The following is a 17689-nucleotide window of genomic DNA, read 5'->3' as shown; positions in this document are numbered from 1 at the left end:
ACTTTTCTTTAAAGAAAAACTAAATTTTTGAAATAATGACACATTTACAAGTTTTTAAAATAAAAAAGTACTAAAATATCAATAAAAAGTCTCCTTCCACCATTGTCTAGTTCACAGATACCCTCCAAAATGTAGGCAGTTTTGCTAAGTTCCTATGTATCTTTCCATAGATTTCAACATATATGGAAATATAAAGATGAATATTTGTTAACTCCGCTTTTTCACAAACAGTAGATTATTTCACATACTATATTATATGTTAATGTTTTCCAATATACAACATATTTTTGAGATTGTTCTATATCAGTACATAAAATCTTATTTATTATTTTATGTAGGTGCATAGTTTTCATTGTATTTTAACCCATAATTTATTTCACCAACCTCATAGAGACTAAATTCAATTTTCCCCAATCTTTTCCTATAACAAATACAAATAATTTCATCATCTCATACATGCAAAATCTAAGATAAATTCCTGGTAGTGGGATTGTTTAGTCAATGAACTTGTACTTTTGACAGATATTGACAACTTGTCATGTACTGAACTTATGCAAGTTTCGACACTCACCAGCAATGAATGGAGGTGCCTACATTCTCACATCATTGCCAACACAATATGTTTGAATTTGAATTTTTGCTGATATAATGGATGAAAAATGGTGTCATGTCAATTTGTATGACCTTCATTATGAACGAAATCAGGCTCCCTTTATAGCTTAAGTGTTATGTAAAGGGGAGAAGCAAAGGATGCACTTAAACTAAATACTATAGAGGGTCAATGTGCCACCTGACCACTGGTCAGAATGGCCATCATTATAAAGTCTACAAATAATAAACTCTGGAGAGGAAACAAATAAACCTGAATCACTATGCTTTACTCTTGAAACTAATACAGTGTTGTAAATCAACTATGCTGCTGCTGCTGCGGCTGCTGCTAAGTCACTTCAGTCGTGTCCGACTCTGTGCAACCCCATAGACGGCAGCCCACCAGGCTCCCCCGTCCCTGGGATTCTCCAGGCAAGAACACTGGAGTGAGTTGCCATTTCTTTCTCCAATGCATGAAAGTGAAAAGTGAAAGTGAAGTCGCTCGGTCGTGTCCGACCCTCAGCGACCCCATGGACTGCAGCCCACCAGGCTCCTCCGTCCATGGGATTTTCCAGGCAAGAATATTGGAGTGGGGTGCCATTGCTTTTATACTTCAATTAAAAAACTCCTATTTATATAAAAAACAAACATGGTAGAAAATGCAGGGAGGAAGATATTTATCATCTCTACTGCTGAAAACAAAAGCACAGTTTAAGCACAATTCTCTGCAATTTGCGCTGGATTCTTTCTCAAATGCCTTTCAACTGAGTCATGCTGAAATCATGACAAAAACAAGATTTCACATGTTTTTTCCTTTTCTGTTCCATCTATCTGCTGGATCTTTTAAAATGTAACTTCTGGATTGCTACCAACATTTACAGTAAATTCGATTTTCATTCAGCTTATTTGAGTTCCTGTTTGTCCCCTGTTCAGGTATCTTAGTGACATGTCTACCATTGACTTTCTTCATATGATTTTTAAAGTTCTAACACAATATTATGTGTTTAATTCTTGCAAATATAACTACAAAAGAGTAACATGTAACACTTTAGAGTTTACTAAGAGCCTTATGGTATCAATATATCATCTCATTTAAGGCACTCAAAGGCTCTGTAATTTACTCTTGAGAAATTGCCTCCATCGTAACAGAGAGAAATTAATTTACTTGCTGTCCGTCTCACAGCTAACCAGTGGCATTTTGGAATCTATACTCAAGAATTCAAACTCCAAGTCCAGTACATTTTCTAACTATAATAGACTCAAAGTAGCTGGTTGTGACAAAATATCTTTGGTTTTCCTTTGGCTCTGTCTGCACCTGTCTCCTGCATCCAGAGAGAGGTCATTAGAAGCCTGAGAGCAAAAGCAGTGCCTGCTCCCATCTGCCTGACTTCCCTTCCCAGACCTCACTTGCATTGCCTTTTCTCTGGGTCTACCCATCAGTACATAAATTCCAATCAGAGTGACATAAGGGACTGACTTCACAGGCAAGTTGGTGTGCAATTGATTAAAATTTCCTCCAGTCTCCTCCTGACCTGGTCTTTCTCTAAAGTTTGTCACTGCAATCAGGAAGACTGAATCACCTACCTTGTCAATTGGGACATTTGTTCTTTGGTCTCAAATAAATGAACGCAGCCCTGAAAGAAACTTTCATCCCTCTGGTATCTCTCATCGCCATCCTTTGAAGTGGTTTTGAAAGGAGCAGTTGAATCAGAACCTTTCATGTAATTGTCAGTCTGATTCCTTGGAGGTCTAGACCTAAGGAGCATTTTCGGAAGAGCCTGCACGCGTTATTCTCCTCGGCTCAGAGTCTTTCATCTGCAGCACAGAAAGTTGTGTGTGAGTTCCTCCTTGTACAAGGACACTGTTTTATTTTGGTCTGAGTCTATCATCAACTAATAATTTTATAAAAGGTTGATTCATTTGAATGAAAAGATATTAAATGACCTCAGGTTCATGGGATGTGGCCTGCTCCTCATTATTATTATCATTTGAGTTTCTAACTGTTCCTATCTGATAATATTGGTGATTTTCAATGAGCTCTCTTGACCACGTCTCTCTGGACATTTAAGAAAATAATCCTGCTGAGTAATGAGTCCTGTCTTTTTATAAGTGAGTTGTTTTGTGGAAAGCCAGAAAGACAATACCTTGGATTGATTAACTCCTTTACAGGTAATAAGCTGACCTGATTCAACAGGGATGTAAGGTGATAAAGACATGATGTTGGAGAAAGTTTGCAAAGCACAGTGAAGAATATTAAGCTGGAAAATGTTATTAAATTCAATGCCTCCCAGAGAATGAATGCTCTTTCATTTAATAACAAATCCCATTGTTTACCATGTTCATCTTCAGTTTCTCTGTGTTTTACATTTTTCTCCACAAAACTTACTTACTTTTTTTTCCCCTACCTCTATTTCCTCACACTCTCCAGACCTGAGCAAACTCTCAACAAGTATTCATTAAGTCAATGACTCAATGGATCTGAAGCCCAAGCATCTTTATCCGGCTCTGGTTCCTCTCCTTCCTCTTAGAGGTGAGAATCTTCTCTGTCCTGTACTTTACACCTTTCTGTTTCTGTTGTTTTGGTTCTTCCTCTTTTCAACATTTACTATTTTGCATGTCTTTCACATCTTGAACAAACAAAAACAAATGGGAAGAGCTCTTGTTAATGAAATGTCTCCCCAACTATTATTCCATCATTCTACTTCCTTTGCAGTCAAACTTTATGAACTGTCTCTCGATACTCAGTAGCTTCTTTTCTCCACATCTGCTTTTTCCAACTCATTATCATCTTGCTTCTGTCCCAGTGAACCCCATGGGCCACTTCCCAATACTTATTGAACTTGTTTCTCCAGTAGCATTTAACACTGTTAGACACTTGCTCTTTACACTGGCTTTAAGACCCAATGTTTTCCTACTTGTTTTTTGTCTTGTTTCCTTTGTAAACTTTGCTCTTTTGCCTATTTTCATGCCCTCAAATATTGGTGCCCTCAAGTATTCGTGTCCCTCATGGACACAGCTCAAACTCTGTCCAGGTAGTTTCTCTTACTCTCCTGGCTTCTGTGATCTTGTTCTCTGAGAGCTTCCCAGACCTACTTGGAGAATTAAAGAAAGTAGTGTCTATTATCTTCACCCAGATGCCTTGCAGCACTTCTCTCTCAAAAGGCTCAAAGCTTATGTCATCTCTTCCAGAACTTGGTTTCTCTTCCTTGTCTCCCAGTGTCAATGAATGACCCTCTCATCCTTCCAGTTGCCCATCCAAACAGGAAACATAAGTTATCAATATCATCCATAACCTCTCCTTTGTCCTCACTCCTCTATTGAATCACAATCTTCTTTCATTTAAACAGTGAAAATATTTCTTCTTTCAGGCCTCACTAGCTCTGCCTTGAATAAGACATCATCGCCCATCACCTTTGTTATAAGGATTTTCTCCCAAGTGTTCTGTCCAGGCTTCACTCTCACTCTTGCCATCCTTCAGTCGGTTTCCAGACACAGAGAGACTGATCTTTCTGTAATGCAAATTTCATCACCTCTCTCTGTACTTAAAGTCCTTGGTTTCCCTTTTCACTAAGTCAAATGCCTTAACAAGTCAGACAAGACCTTACAGAAGTCTCACGTATTGTCGTATTGTCGCTATAACACTTGCGCCTTATGCCTCAGACCTACTCATCTTCAGGTCCCTTAGCTGGTACTTTCTCCAGAGAGTCTTTCCTAATTACCAGAGGCTGAATTAAGAGTCCTTACTGTGATTTCCCACAGCACACTAATGTCAAATTTGCAGTACACTGCAGTGGGCTTTTTATTCATAAATCCTCTGAATGTAAGTTCCTTGAGAGCAGAGGTTGATCTTTTTTATCATTATGTTCCCAGGATGCTTCCTGGCATATTCTAAATACTCATTCAGTAATTAAAAGAAGGAAAAAAATGAGTCTGTCTAAATTATTTGAAATAGGCCTGATTAATCAATAAAAGGTCCAAGTACAATAATACATATAAAATGATTAAGGTGGTCCACCAATAAATATTATTTCTTTTCTCTTTCATACTTGGCTTCTAGGAAATTGTTACTTAGAGCTGTGGAGAGAGTTAACTTTGTCTTACAGTGATTTCAATTTTTATACTAAAACCTATTGCTATTTAGTGCCAACAGAAGTATAGAATTTTATGGCTGCAATTGTCTTATCTATAGTTCAATGCCCCATGAAAATACTGGAATCATATTTCTGGAATAAATTGAACTCTATTGAGAATGAACAGAATGTACTAGTTGCGGGGTAGCTCTTCCATAGAATGACACTCAGATTGGTTCTCAAATTTCTCAGTTGGAAATTCAGTCTGTTATCAGATGATTTCACAGAAGAAAATAAGGAGGATTGGTATTAGCAATGATAAAAATATCTCACAGATGGATGCATCAATGCTATTTACTAAACACATGAGTGCACATGTAGATTCAATTCAATTAGTATTTGCTGAGAACTAGAGACCCAGCATCAGATAATATAGCTATATAAACTGTAGTAAAACATATAGAAAGATGATGTTCTAAATAATACTTTAAAACTGATGATGTGCATCTCATTGAAAAAGGATAACATTTATACAAGCCTTTTTTGGTTATCTCGTTTGATTTTCACAACCCTGAAAGAAAGGAGCAGATATCATTTTTATTTTCCTGTGTTTTGTTGCTCATTTGTGTCTGACTCTTTGTGACCCCATGGACTGTAGCTCGCCAGGCTCCTCTGTCCATGGGGATTCTCCAGGCAAGAAGATTGGAGTGGGTTGCCTTGCCTTCCTCCAGGGGATCTTCCCAACCCAGGGACTGAGCCCAGGTCTCCCACATTGCAGGAGGATTCTTTACCATCTGAGCTACCAAGTAAGCCCATTTTCACTTCAGACAGGAGGAAATGGAGGCAAATTCTTTTTATTTGTCTCTTTATCCTAGATAACTTGACATACACTGAGAGTTGTAAAAGCAAAATTGACAAAAAGGGTTATTGCCTGCTTGATCACTTCCATTTTAAAGATAGTTTACCTTTTGCCCTCATCCTGCAGTCATTTAGTTTATGTTGTAGATATCTGTGAAGGCAAGAGGAGGAGGAAAGAAAGAGAGGTGGGGGGAGAAAAAAGAGGGGAAGAGCAAGAATGGGGATGAAAAAGGCATAGCTCTTGGGATATAGTTGATAACTAATCCAAGATCACTGCTTTTCCCTTTCTAGCTCTCATCTGAATATGTACAGCTACATCTTCTTCATTTCTGTCCTTAAATGCCAGAAAGTTATGAATAGCCTTATAAACCATCTTCCTGAATATGAGGGTGGATATGATTAATAGGTGATTGGCTTCTAGTGTGGATATGATTAATACTCTCCAGTCTGGATATGATTAATAGGCGACCAATTTTTATTCTTCCCTCTTTCAATGTGCCTTCCTGAATTCATTTCAGAGGCTGGAGAAACAAAATTCCGCATTTCTAGACTCTTGCAGCTAGCTCCGGATACCAGTTAGATACACTTATGCAGGATTTGGAAGCTGGTAGTGAGGGGGGTGGTTTCACCCTTCTGCTGTTTCTGTGGGCAGTGTTGAGAAGCAGTGTGGCCCTGGAAATGGACACTGGTCTCTGAGCTCCTGTCTGATCACTGGCTTCATGGGTGTCCAGAGGCAGCTGAGATATTTAGTGGGTATTTACGATCCCTGGAACAAAGCTATGGTTTACAGTTCTTGCACTCAATGGTTCCATTGTAAGTCTCCTTTTTACAGCTCCTTTAACATTTCTAGTGACTTTAGAGGCATTTAATTCCTATATTAAATCCCTTTCTGTTTAAAATACCTATAGAGCTTTCTATTTTCTCTACAGAACTGTGAAAGATATGCAAACTTTTGCATAAATTAATACAAAAAATTTGTTTTTTTCCAACCGAATTTGTCCTAATTGAGGCAGGGAGGATATCAAGAAAATGTCATTGAAACAAAGAAAGTCCTTAAAGAACAAATGTTCTGCTAACTTGCATGGGCTTCTGCAGTTAGCAATAATGAAACGTGAGTTTGAATCCAGATCTTCTGACTTGGGATCCCAGGGCTTTTACTTCTATCATAATATCATTTTTTTTTCAAAGCAGTTAGAATATTACTTCAGTACCTGGCAACAAGTAGAAATCAGCATATGGTTTTCCAATTGAGTTGAATTTTCAACATCTCACAGGATATACTTTAAATATAAACACTGGGATAACTATGTAAAAAACATTTGTTCTTTTTGGAAACAAGTGAAGAAAATCCTTTATATTTGGAAGAGCAGAGTAGAAGTGAGAAAAGAGTAGAGATGTAAGAATTTTAAGTATTAGAAAGTAGTGGAAATTATCCTATTAGAGTAAAAATAGGTTTTGATTATGAAATAAAACAATTCAATTTTCAAAGATTTAAAATAAATGGGCATGTCATTCAGGAAAATTATTTCTTTTTTATTTAAATTCTTTCTCATACCAGAGTTGATCGAATTATTCAGAAAAACTTCATTTTTTTTTTTTTCAGAGCAATAAAGCTTCACAGGTAACATGGGCCTAATGAATGTTGCTTAAGGTCATAGGAATGACCAACAATCTGGTAAAATTATGTAAAATTGCTTTGAAAGTAAGTGAAAGTGACTCAGTTGTGTCCGACTCTTTTCCACCCTGTAGACTGTAGCCCACCAGGCTCTTCTGTACATGGAATTCTCCATTTCCTTCTCCAGGGGATCTTCCCAACCCAGGGATTGAACTCTGGGCTCCTGCATTGCAGACAGATTCTTTACTACCTGAGCCACCAGGGAAATTGCTTTAGCTATCCATTAAACGTATAGAATTCCAATTACATTTTAATGATATTTTATGCACTTTGAGAGCTCTAAATATAAGATCTATGATAAATGTTATGCAATAGTTGTATGTAGTATATTATAGATAATTTTAAGTAAGTTACTGTCAAAGGTAATAAGTGACATGAGATAAGTATGAACAAATACCTCTGAAGATACGACAGAATCTACCCACAAGAGATAAGCAAATTGTCTGTTACAGGTGTCGAAATTAAGCAGGAATGTGCCAGATCTGGGGAGTGAGAGCAAACAACATTCTAGTTAGATGTAACAGACCAGCCCTGAAATCATGGTGATCAAGGCAACTATCACACATAAGGAGAAAGTTGTGTTCTTGTCACTATAGTGTAAGGTACAAGGAGTAGAACAGATTGAGGCCAAATCACAAGGGTATAGATGGTCACAGAGACATTAATAAGAAGAGTGCCCTTGCAGATTTACGGCCAGGGGCAAATCTGGTGGTAGTACTAACGACAGACAGGGAATTTGAAAAGGAAGTCTGTGCAAAGAGATGGCTTTGTCATTAATGATAATGACAGCAATACATCTGGAAAAGAGGGACTGAAACAGAGAAAATTTGAAATAGATTTGACCAGCTTTTATGAAGGGTTAGATGTGTGTGTGTGTGTGTGTGTGTGTGTGTGTGTGTGTGTGTGTGTTGGGATGTCTCAAAGATAATTCTGAGTCTCAGGCTTCTAGCTTGGAAGAATGAGCAGATGGTGACACCATGGGTCTGAGAAGATATGCAAGGACAGGACCTTAGTTCCTGGAATCAATGACAGATTCACTTAAAAAAATATTTATTTTAATTGGAGGCTAATTACTTTACAATATTGTACTGGTTTTTGCCATACATTGACATGAATCAGCCATGGGTGTACATGTGTTCCCCATCCTGAGCCCCCCTCCCACCTCCCTCACCATCCCATCCCTCAGGGTCGTCCCAGTGCACCAGCCCTGAGCACTCTGTCTCATGCATCAAACCCGGACTGGTGATCTATTTCACATATGATAATATACATGTTTCAATGCTATTCTCTCAAATCATCCCACCCTCGCCTTCTCCCACAGAGTCCAAAAGACTGTTCTTTACATCTGTGTCTCCTTTGCTGTCTTTCATATAGGGTCATGATCACCATCTTTCTAAATTCCATATATATGCGTTAATATATTGTATTGGTGTTTTTCTTTCTGACTTACTTCACTCTGTATAATCGGCTCCAGTTTCATCCACCTCATTAGAACTGATTCAAATGTATTCTTTTTATTGGCTAAGTAATACTCCATTGTGTATATGTACCACAGCTTTCTTATCCATTCATCTGCTGATGGACATCTAGGTTGCTTCCATGTCCTGGCTATTATAAACAGTGCTGCGATGAACACTGGGGTATATGTGTCTCTTTCAATTCTGGTTTCCTTGGTATGTACGCTCAGTAGTGGGATTGCTGGATCATAAGGCAGTTCTATTTCCAGTTTTTTAAGGAATCTCCACACTATCCTCCATACTGGCTGTCCTAGTTTGCATTCCCACCAACAGTGTAAGAAGGTTCCCTTTTCTCCACACCCTCTCCAGCATTTACTGTTTGTAGACTTTTTGATAGTAGCCATTCTCACCAGTGTGAGATGGTACCTCATTGTGGTTTTGGTTTGCATTTCTCTGATAATGAGTGATGTTGAGCATCTTTTCATGTCTTTGTTAGCCAGACAGATTTGCTTTGAATAAGTTAAGCTTTGATGTGACTGTAGAAGGTTAAGTTGGTCAGAGATTTTATATATATAGTTATAACTATATATCTATATCTATATCCATATATTGGAGAAGGCAATGGCACCCCACTCCAGTACCCTTGCCTGGAAATTCCCATGGACGGAGGAGCCTGGTAGGCTGCAGTCCATGGGGTCGCTAGGAGTCAGACATGACTGAGCGACTTCACTTTTACTTTTCACTTTCATGCATTGGAGAAGGAAATGGCAACCCATTCTAGTGTTCTTGCCTGGAGAATCCCAGGGACGGGGGAGCCTGGTGGGCTGCCATCTCTGGGGTCGCACAGAGTCAGACACAACTGGGATGACTTAGCAGTAGCAGCAGCATATCCATATATATTTATATAAATATATATATATATAAATATATATATATATATAGTTTCCCTGGTGGCCCTAGTGGTAAAGACCCTGTCTGCCAATACAAGAGACAAGAAATGCGGATTCAATCCCTTGGTCAGGAAGATCCCCTGGAGGAGGGCATGGCAACCCACTCCAGTATTTTTGCCTGGAGAATCCTTTGGACAGAGGAGCCTGGCGAGCTACAGTCTATAGAAGCAATTTCATATACATATATATATATGAAGTTGTATATATGTAATGTATATATGTAATCTTGAATCCTGGTCTACAGATTATGATGTATATATGTATATATGTAATCTTGAAGCCTGGTTTACAGATTATGGTGAAAGTTAGATATGTGTTTTTCATCAACAGAAAGATACTGAAGAAGTTGATGAACTCACCATTTAAAGTGATTTCATTAGGCCACAAGGTATTTTATTATAGAGGAACTGATATGGACAAAGACCATGAAGGTTTTTTACTTCTACACCTTTATTTTCCATTTTATTGAACAATTAGAGGAAAGAAACTGGCAGAATATTTGCTTCAATTAACAGAATTATCTTTGTCCTTCCATTTATAAGATGTGTGTGTGTGTTTGTGAGTATGCATTGACTGCAATTCTGCTATTGCATTGATTTTAATATCGTTGATATCAATCTGAAAATGCATCTTAAAATGTCTAAATGCACCAAATATTATTGCTTATCCTTTACAAATGAATGTTATTTGAATTCATTGTTTGATTAGAATTTCATAATAAAGCATATACCAGAAAACCTTCAAACTCTATAGCTTTGTGATATTTACCATCATTTAATAGATTTATGTTTGCAACTTTAGCTGGGAAAAAAGGTTTTTTCTTTCCTAGCTGTAATATACCGGCAATTTGAATACCCAGGTAGGATGATTTCCAGTGAGTGCCTTTGGCTGCACTGGGTAGACTGATATCAATAATTTAGCTGGGTGTAGCCAAAAGCATGTAGCAAGCTGTTTATGCGGTGAGATGCTGGATTGACAATGGGGATAAAATGGACACTAGCATATTGAACAATGTAATCAGCCCCAGCTACACTCCTTATGAGAATACTGGTAACCAGGCTTATATTCCTACCTCTACTCCAAAGCTCTGGCAAGAGATATGTGTATCCTTCTGAGAAACTTAAGTATCTCAAGCAAAAATACTGCAGATTCTTAAATCTAGGGCCCTCTAATAAAAATTCAGTTGGCCACTTAATCAGCCTAGAGTGAAATCTACCAGCTAGTAAGCTATATTCACACAGACATATTTCTTAGCTTTTCAGCATGTCAGCATTAAAAATGAATGGGCAGCCAAAGATCATCTGATATTTGAGGAAAGACTCTGATATTCAAAAAATACACTAAAACAAGGGAAAATGAGCTCAGAAAAAAACACTTTTAAATATAGAGAACATAAAAACATCAAAATAAATTAAAATTGATACAAATAAATGGGAGAAGGTATTGTAATAATTATGCAACAAAGTAATTGTAATTCTACAGTCCACTAGCCAATAAACTATTTTAGTAATAAATTATTTTAGTCCATTAGTCCTCAACTATTTTTCCCCAAAGAAAATATACATCACATCAAAAGATCAAGAATAAAAATAACATGAGACTTCTCACATTTCAGAAGCTATAAAACAATGGGACAATAGCTTTAATTATGAGTGAAAAATTAAAATTACTATCAGTCTAGAACTCCGTCTATAGCCGAAAGATCAACTCTGTGTGGAGACAGGATAGAAATATTTTCAGACAAAAACCATTTCAAAAAGTTGTCTCTCATGCACTCTTCTGAGAATTCTTTTGAAGGATGTGCTCCACCAAAATAAAGAGCAAAGAAAAAAGAAGTGAAAGGCACAGGGAATTTTCAGGACGAAAATTAGGATTGGATGAAAATTATGAAAATTAGGACTAGAGAGTAAGCAGTAAAGATTAGAGCAAAGAAGAAAGTTCCAATATGGAATTTTTCAGGAAAGCATAGAACGAAGAGATTATTTACTAGGCTTGACTCTGTGGATCTATTGTGTTCACAGACATTGATAATGTTATTGTATACTGTGGAACAACTTCATTGTAAGGTCAAAGAAAAGTAAGAAAATGAAAATACCTGTTGAGTCAACTTTTATTGCTTACTATTTTTTTTTCTGTAGAGATTTTATGCGTGTTGCTGTTGTTATTTAGTAGATACTTTCTTTTTTAATGAATGTCTCTAAACCTTTTGTTGGTAAGAAGTTTCACCTAGTAGTCATGTTCCAAAGCTCTGCAGTCCTCTTCACTCTCAAGAGTGTCCTGGCTTGGACGATGAATTTGAGAGTTACTCTATAAACAACTTTCACTTTTTTCTTCTACTTAAACCTATTCCAAACTGCTTCAGCCCCTTAGACATTTCAGAACAGAATTGGAAAGAAGCTCTTAATCATCAGGTATTGGAAAGGGTCACAGGTTATTGGAAAGAAGGCAGCTCCTTTGCACTTTTAACTCAGTCAACTCAAACTGATTATTTTGGAGGTGGAAGGAGTGGATGGATGGAGATTTCATTGAGAAGAAGTAATATTTCATATTTGATCTTCCTAGGCTAGCAGAAAAGTGAAAATGTCATAAGGATGTAAACTTACTTTTATATCTTTCCTAATTGCTTCCTGATTGGAGTCTTTTTCCAGAATTAGTGGAGATTCTAGGAAACCAAGTTATTACTTCACATCAGTTCCTTCTCCTTGGACTTGTGAGGCCCAAATTACAAAACCTTCACCTGCATAAAGATGATTATTCATTCAATATCATAGCAACTCCTGACTCCTTTCAATTCTCTAATAGAGATCCCTCCTTTTTCTTTCCAAGCTATTTAAAGAGGCAGGAAAGTTGCTTTATGCACCTCAAAGATATTAAACATGTACATTAAATAAGACTATATATGAAAGGTCTTCTGAAACTTGGGAAGTTATAAAGAAACATAGAAGCATTTTATTATTTCCTCTGAAACACATAATAGTGCGCAGAGGCAAGTTTGCTTGTTCATCATGTTCGCTTCTTTGCTTCTCCATGACCTACAGGAAAGTATAGAGATTTCAGGGCAACCTGTGTACTGGGAAATTTGCTAAAGATTAGATAATATTGTAATCATTCTTGGCTGCTAATTTTGCGTTACTCATTAATTCTGTGTCTTTGCCATATTTAAAAAATCTGTAGAAAAGAAGACCATTGTCCAAAATGGGAAAAGAGAAAATATGTAAGTTAGGAAAGATATCATAAATTGATGAGTCAAATCAGTGAAGATTTGGCAAATATTAATAGCAAGATTTTTAGCTGTCTATGATTTAACAAAATCTTTTTGATCAAATACTAACAAAGAATAGTAATATGTGGATGGAGATCTTTTTAGCTGACTATCTCTCTCTCTCTCTCGTTATCAGGTACGCTTCATTATTTTACATATGTGGTTGCTGTTTACCAGTCAGTTAAGAAGTTGAGTTATACTTACCTTTCAAACCAAATGTGAATCTCATTTTTGTAAATTTATTGTGTTGGCAATCTGATTTGTATTTTCAAAGTTCAAAAAAATTCTTGTTTTATTTGAAAGGTATTTACAGAACTTCTCTGCTTGTCTGAAAATGTATCCCTGTTCCTGTCACTTGGCTTAATTCTCCACATATGTTTTCTCACTTAAACTTTGCCTCATTTGGCTGTGGTTTTTTTATGCAGCCTTTGAAACCGTCTCTAATGGAAAAATGCAGCTGTGAGCAAGATTTCCTAAAATGTACATGGAATTAATTTTCCAGGCATTTCATACAAAGGCCCTGATGTATCTACAGGAGAGATTTTTGCCAAAAGGAGTTTTAATGTAACCAAATGAAAGAGGGAAATGTCCAGAAAAGAGGTTAAAGGAAGTGAGCAAAGCTCTAATGCCCAAAAGAGAGAAGACAGGGGAGAAAGAGAAGAGCAAACAAAGATAAAAGAATGTGAATAATGGAGCAAGAAAGGAAAAAACACACGCATTCCACGGGAGGCAAGAAGAAAAAGGAAGAGCAGAAGGAGAGTGAGAGTCGGAGGAGTGGGGAATCTTGTTGAGAGAAAGAAAATTTTATCTAGTACTCTCTATTAAAGCATTCTCTTAAACTGATTAATAGCCCAACTCTGTCAGCAAGAAAATTATTTTATATCAGATCAGCAAATTTCTCAGTCTCTGAATTAAACTAATTGTAGTAAAAGGGCATAGTATTCTACAACAGCAATATTTTGAGTGCTACAGTCAAGAACTTTTTTCATAAACAACCTCTCTGGCTTCATGTTGTGCTTTTATTGACACTGTAAAGTAAAAGCCTGAAACTAAAATGTTTGAGTGTACTAATGAACAGCCAGTGAGCTTTTCATGCCCAGGGGATTATAAAAATATAGAATTGCGTGGTTGACTTCAACTACATAAACGACAGACATAAAGATTCTATTTTGTTGATTCTTTCTATCTTAGTTTTTCACCTCTTATTTACTTGAAGCTCTGAAGACAGATGACAAAAATCTAAAAGCCACAGAAGAAACAAAATATATTTTTAATATGCATGAGAGAATTCAGTGATGGATTTTCCAGGATTGCTCCCAGGGAGAGCATAAACTTCAAGAGCATGTGTAACACATTTTCCGTAGTATAAAATATTTAACATATTAATATAATACAAAGAAGTTAATAATGTGTAACCATGTGGGACTATAGGGTTCGTTTTACAAGTTTATAATTATTTTACATATACTTTGCTGACATAGATGGTTTTATAAATGACCAAATTAGCACAATTTCTTGGGTGCAGTATAAGTAAAGAAATTATGTGAATGAATACTACATAATAGCTCCATAAAGGTCTATTTCAATGTTGAAGGATTTTTCACATGGAACAGAGAATAAAGAGAATAGTGTGACACAGCCTATTTAATGTTAGACAAACACCAAATACTACAGTTCCCAAATATTCCGTCATTGAAAGAAAGCATCATAAAAGCTTGAAAGAAAGTGAGAAAAAGCTTTAAAATTTAACTAAAATACACCAGTTTATTAATGTCAAATGTAAAACTGTGATTCTATTATGTATGCATAGCAGTTGATATATATTTTTAATGCTCTAATTAAATTACCATAAAATGTAAAAATCTATCACTATATACAGCCTGAAAAAATTTAGAGATTCTAAAATTAGTTTGGTGATTTCATATAAAATAAACAGGTTGAAAACATATTTTCTCTCTTCTTGTCTGTTGCCATGTTTTTTTCTGAAATGGCTGTGCAGTTATTTCTCTAGGGGTGTGCGTGTGTGCATTGTTCTTGTGTATTTGACTAGAGTCTAGTTTTGTTTAGTTGTTTGGTTTGAAAAGTGTAATTTTCTGTGACAAAGTGATATGTAAATCTGATCAAAATGTGTGAAACATCCATGGTCATGACTGAACCTCAAGAAGAATAGCATCTGATGCTACAGGAAAAATTTGTACTCTAACCTTAGAAAAACTCGGTGCATTAGGCACTATGTAGAGTCCTTTTCTTGGAGAAGGCAATGGCACCCCACTATAGGACTCTTGCCTGGAAAATCCCATGGGTGGAGGAGCCTGGTGGGCTGCAGTCCATGGGGTCGCTAGGAGTTGAACACGACTGAGCAGCTTCACTTTCACTTTTCACTTTCATGCATTGGAGAAGGAAATGGCAACCCACTCCAGGGTTCTTGCCTGGAGAATCCCAAGGATGGGGGAGCCTAGTGGGCTGCCGTCTGTGGGATCACACAGAGTCGGACACAACTGAAGCGACTTAGCAGCAGCAGTAGCAGAATCCTTTTCAATTTTCATTGTTACTTGGTAGAGAGTCAGAATAAGGGAAGTCTCTTGGGGCCACTGTTGGGATTCTTCCTTGCAGTTTTATTGAGTTATAATTGATATGGGAAACTCCCCAGGAGGCACAGTGGTGAAGAATCCACCTGCCAATACAGGAGATACAAGAGACGCAGGTTCCATCCCTGGGTCGGGAAGATCCCCTGGAGTAGGAAATGGTAACCCACTCCAGTATTCTTGCTTGGAAAATTCCGTGGACAGAGGAGACTGGTGGACTACAGTCTATGTGGTCACAAAGAGTCGGACACAACTTAGTGATTGAGCACAGCAGCTCACAATTCACATATAACACTGTTATTAGTTTAAAGTGACCACTGTTGTTTATGGCTCTTGAAATCATAGAACTGATTTACCAGACACTCAATATCTTGAGACAATGTGAAAAAAACATAAGAAACTCTTGATTGAAAGACTGGACACAGGACTTTTATTCTATTTAATTCCATATTGGTTAATTAGTTATTTTAGGAAAAGTGAGACTAGGAGGATTTTTTTTCCCCTTAAAAAAATAGTGCATGTATTAAGAAAATAGAAAACAGAAAGAACTGTGCTCTTATTAGAACTGTATTTAGTTTTCCCGAGCCAGTGGCAAGATTGATGATAATAAAATGTACTTTTTAATTGCAAAAAGAAAATATTTAATATTAAGACAATATTTGAATTCCTACAACAGTGGGCTCCTCTCTGAGCACCTTCTGAATTTCTCTGTTTAGTACTTGCCAAGTGGCTCGGTAGCAACTTTATTCAGGAACTCATTTAACCATTCATTCATTCACTCATTTAACTTCAGGTCCTTACACTGGTCTACAAGGTCTCACATGGTCTGTCCCTCCCTTATCTCTCTGACCTCCTCTCTCCCTGCTCACTCTGGTCTTGGCCCATGAGGGTTCCTGCTGTTACTCTAACATGCCAGCCACATGCCTGACTTACACCCTTTGCTCTCGCTCTTGTCTCTTCCTGGGATTCTTTTCCCCCACATATTTCCTAGGCTCGTTTTCTCACTTCCTTCAAGTCCTTGCTCAAATGCCACCTTCTCAAGGAGACCTTTTTGGCACCTTAATGAACACACCTGACTGCCTTCTCTTATTGTGCTTCTTGTTGATAGTCTCTCTTCCCTTTTCTTGTATATAAAATGAAATTTTCTTCGATGAAAATGGAATTTATGTCTAGAACCATGTCTGTCTCCTTGAAGGCATGCAAATATTTGTAGAATGCTTGAAGTTAGCAAATAGGTACTGAGTACCCACTCTGTCAAGGAATTGGTGCTTTTCTTGTTCAGTCACTCAGTTGTGTCTCTCTCTTGTGACCCCATGGACTGCAGCATGCCAGACTTCCCTGTCCTTCACTATCTCCCAGAGTTTGCTCAAACTCATGTCCATTGAGTCAATGATGCCATCCAACCATCTCATCCTCTGTCGCTGCTCTTTACCTCCTGACCTCAATCTTTCCCCGCATCAGGGTCTTTTCCAAGGAGTTGGCTCCTCACATCAGGTGGCCAAAGTATTGGAATTTCAGCTTCAGCATCATTCCTTCCAATGAATATTCAGGGTTGATTTCTTTTAGGATTGACTGGTTTCATCTCATTGCTGTCCAAAGGACTCTCAAGAGTCTTCTCCAGCATCACAGTTCAAAAGCACTGGGAATAAAATGAACAACAAGACACAGTCTCTAAGCCACAAAAGTTTATGTGGTGTGATTCCCAGGACATCCAGTATGGATGCTGATTCAGTAGATCTTGAGTGGAGTCTACTGCTGTTGCTGCTGTCACTTCCATGTGTCCGACTCTGCGCGACCCCATAGACGGCAGCCCACCAGGCTCCCCCGTCCCTGGGATTCTCCAGGCAAGAACACTGGAGTGGGTTGCCATTTCCTTCTCCAATGCATGAAAGTGAAAAGTGAAAGTGAAGTTGTCCAGTCGTGTCCAACTCTTAGTGACCCCATGGACTACAGCCTACCAGGCTCCTCCGTCCATGGGACCCTCCAGGCAAGAGTACTGGGGTGGGGTGCCATTGCCTTCTCTGTGAGTGGAGTCTAGATATTTGCAGATCAGCCAGATGCCCCAGTGGTTTCGGATGAACCCTGTTCTCACTGTGTCCTCCTGGGAGCTGTGTAGCTGCCTTGTCATTGTCTCTTCTCTGCTTCCTGTGATGCCTGAAACATACTGGATGTTGAATAATTTTCCTTCAGTGATGAAAGGAACACTATGACAAATAAGATGTAGTTTTCTGCCTTCCAAAAACT

The sequence above is a fragment of the Capra hircus genome, chromosome 5 (assembly GCF_001704415.2).
Source record: "Capra hircus breed San Clemente chromosome 5, ASM170441v1, whole genome shotgun sequence".
Classification (NCBI taxonomy): domain Eukaryota; kingdom Metazoa; phylum Chordata; class Mammalia; order Artiodactyla; family Bovidae; genus Capra; species Capra hircus.
The sequence above is the reverse complement of the archived record's forward strand: the minus strand, read 5'-3'. Positions refer to the sequence as shown.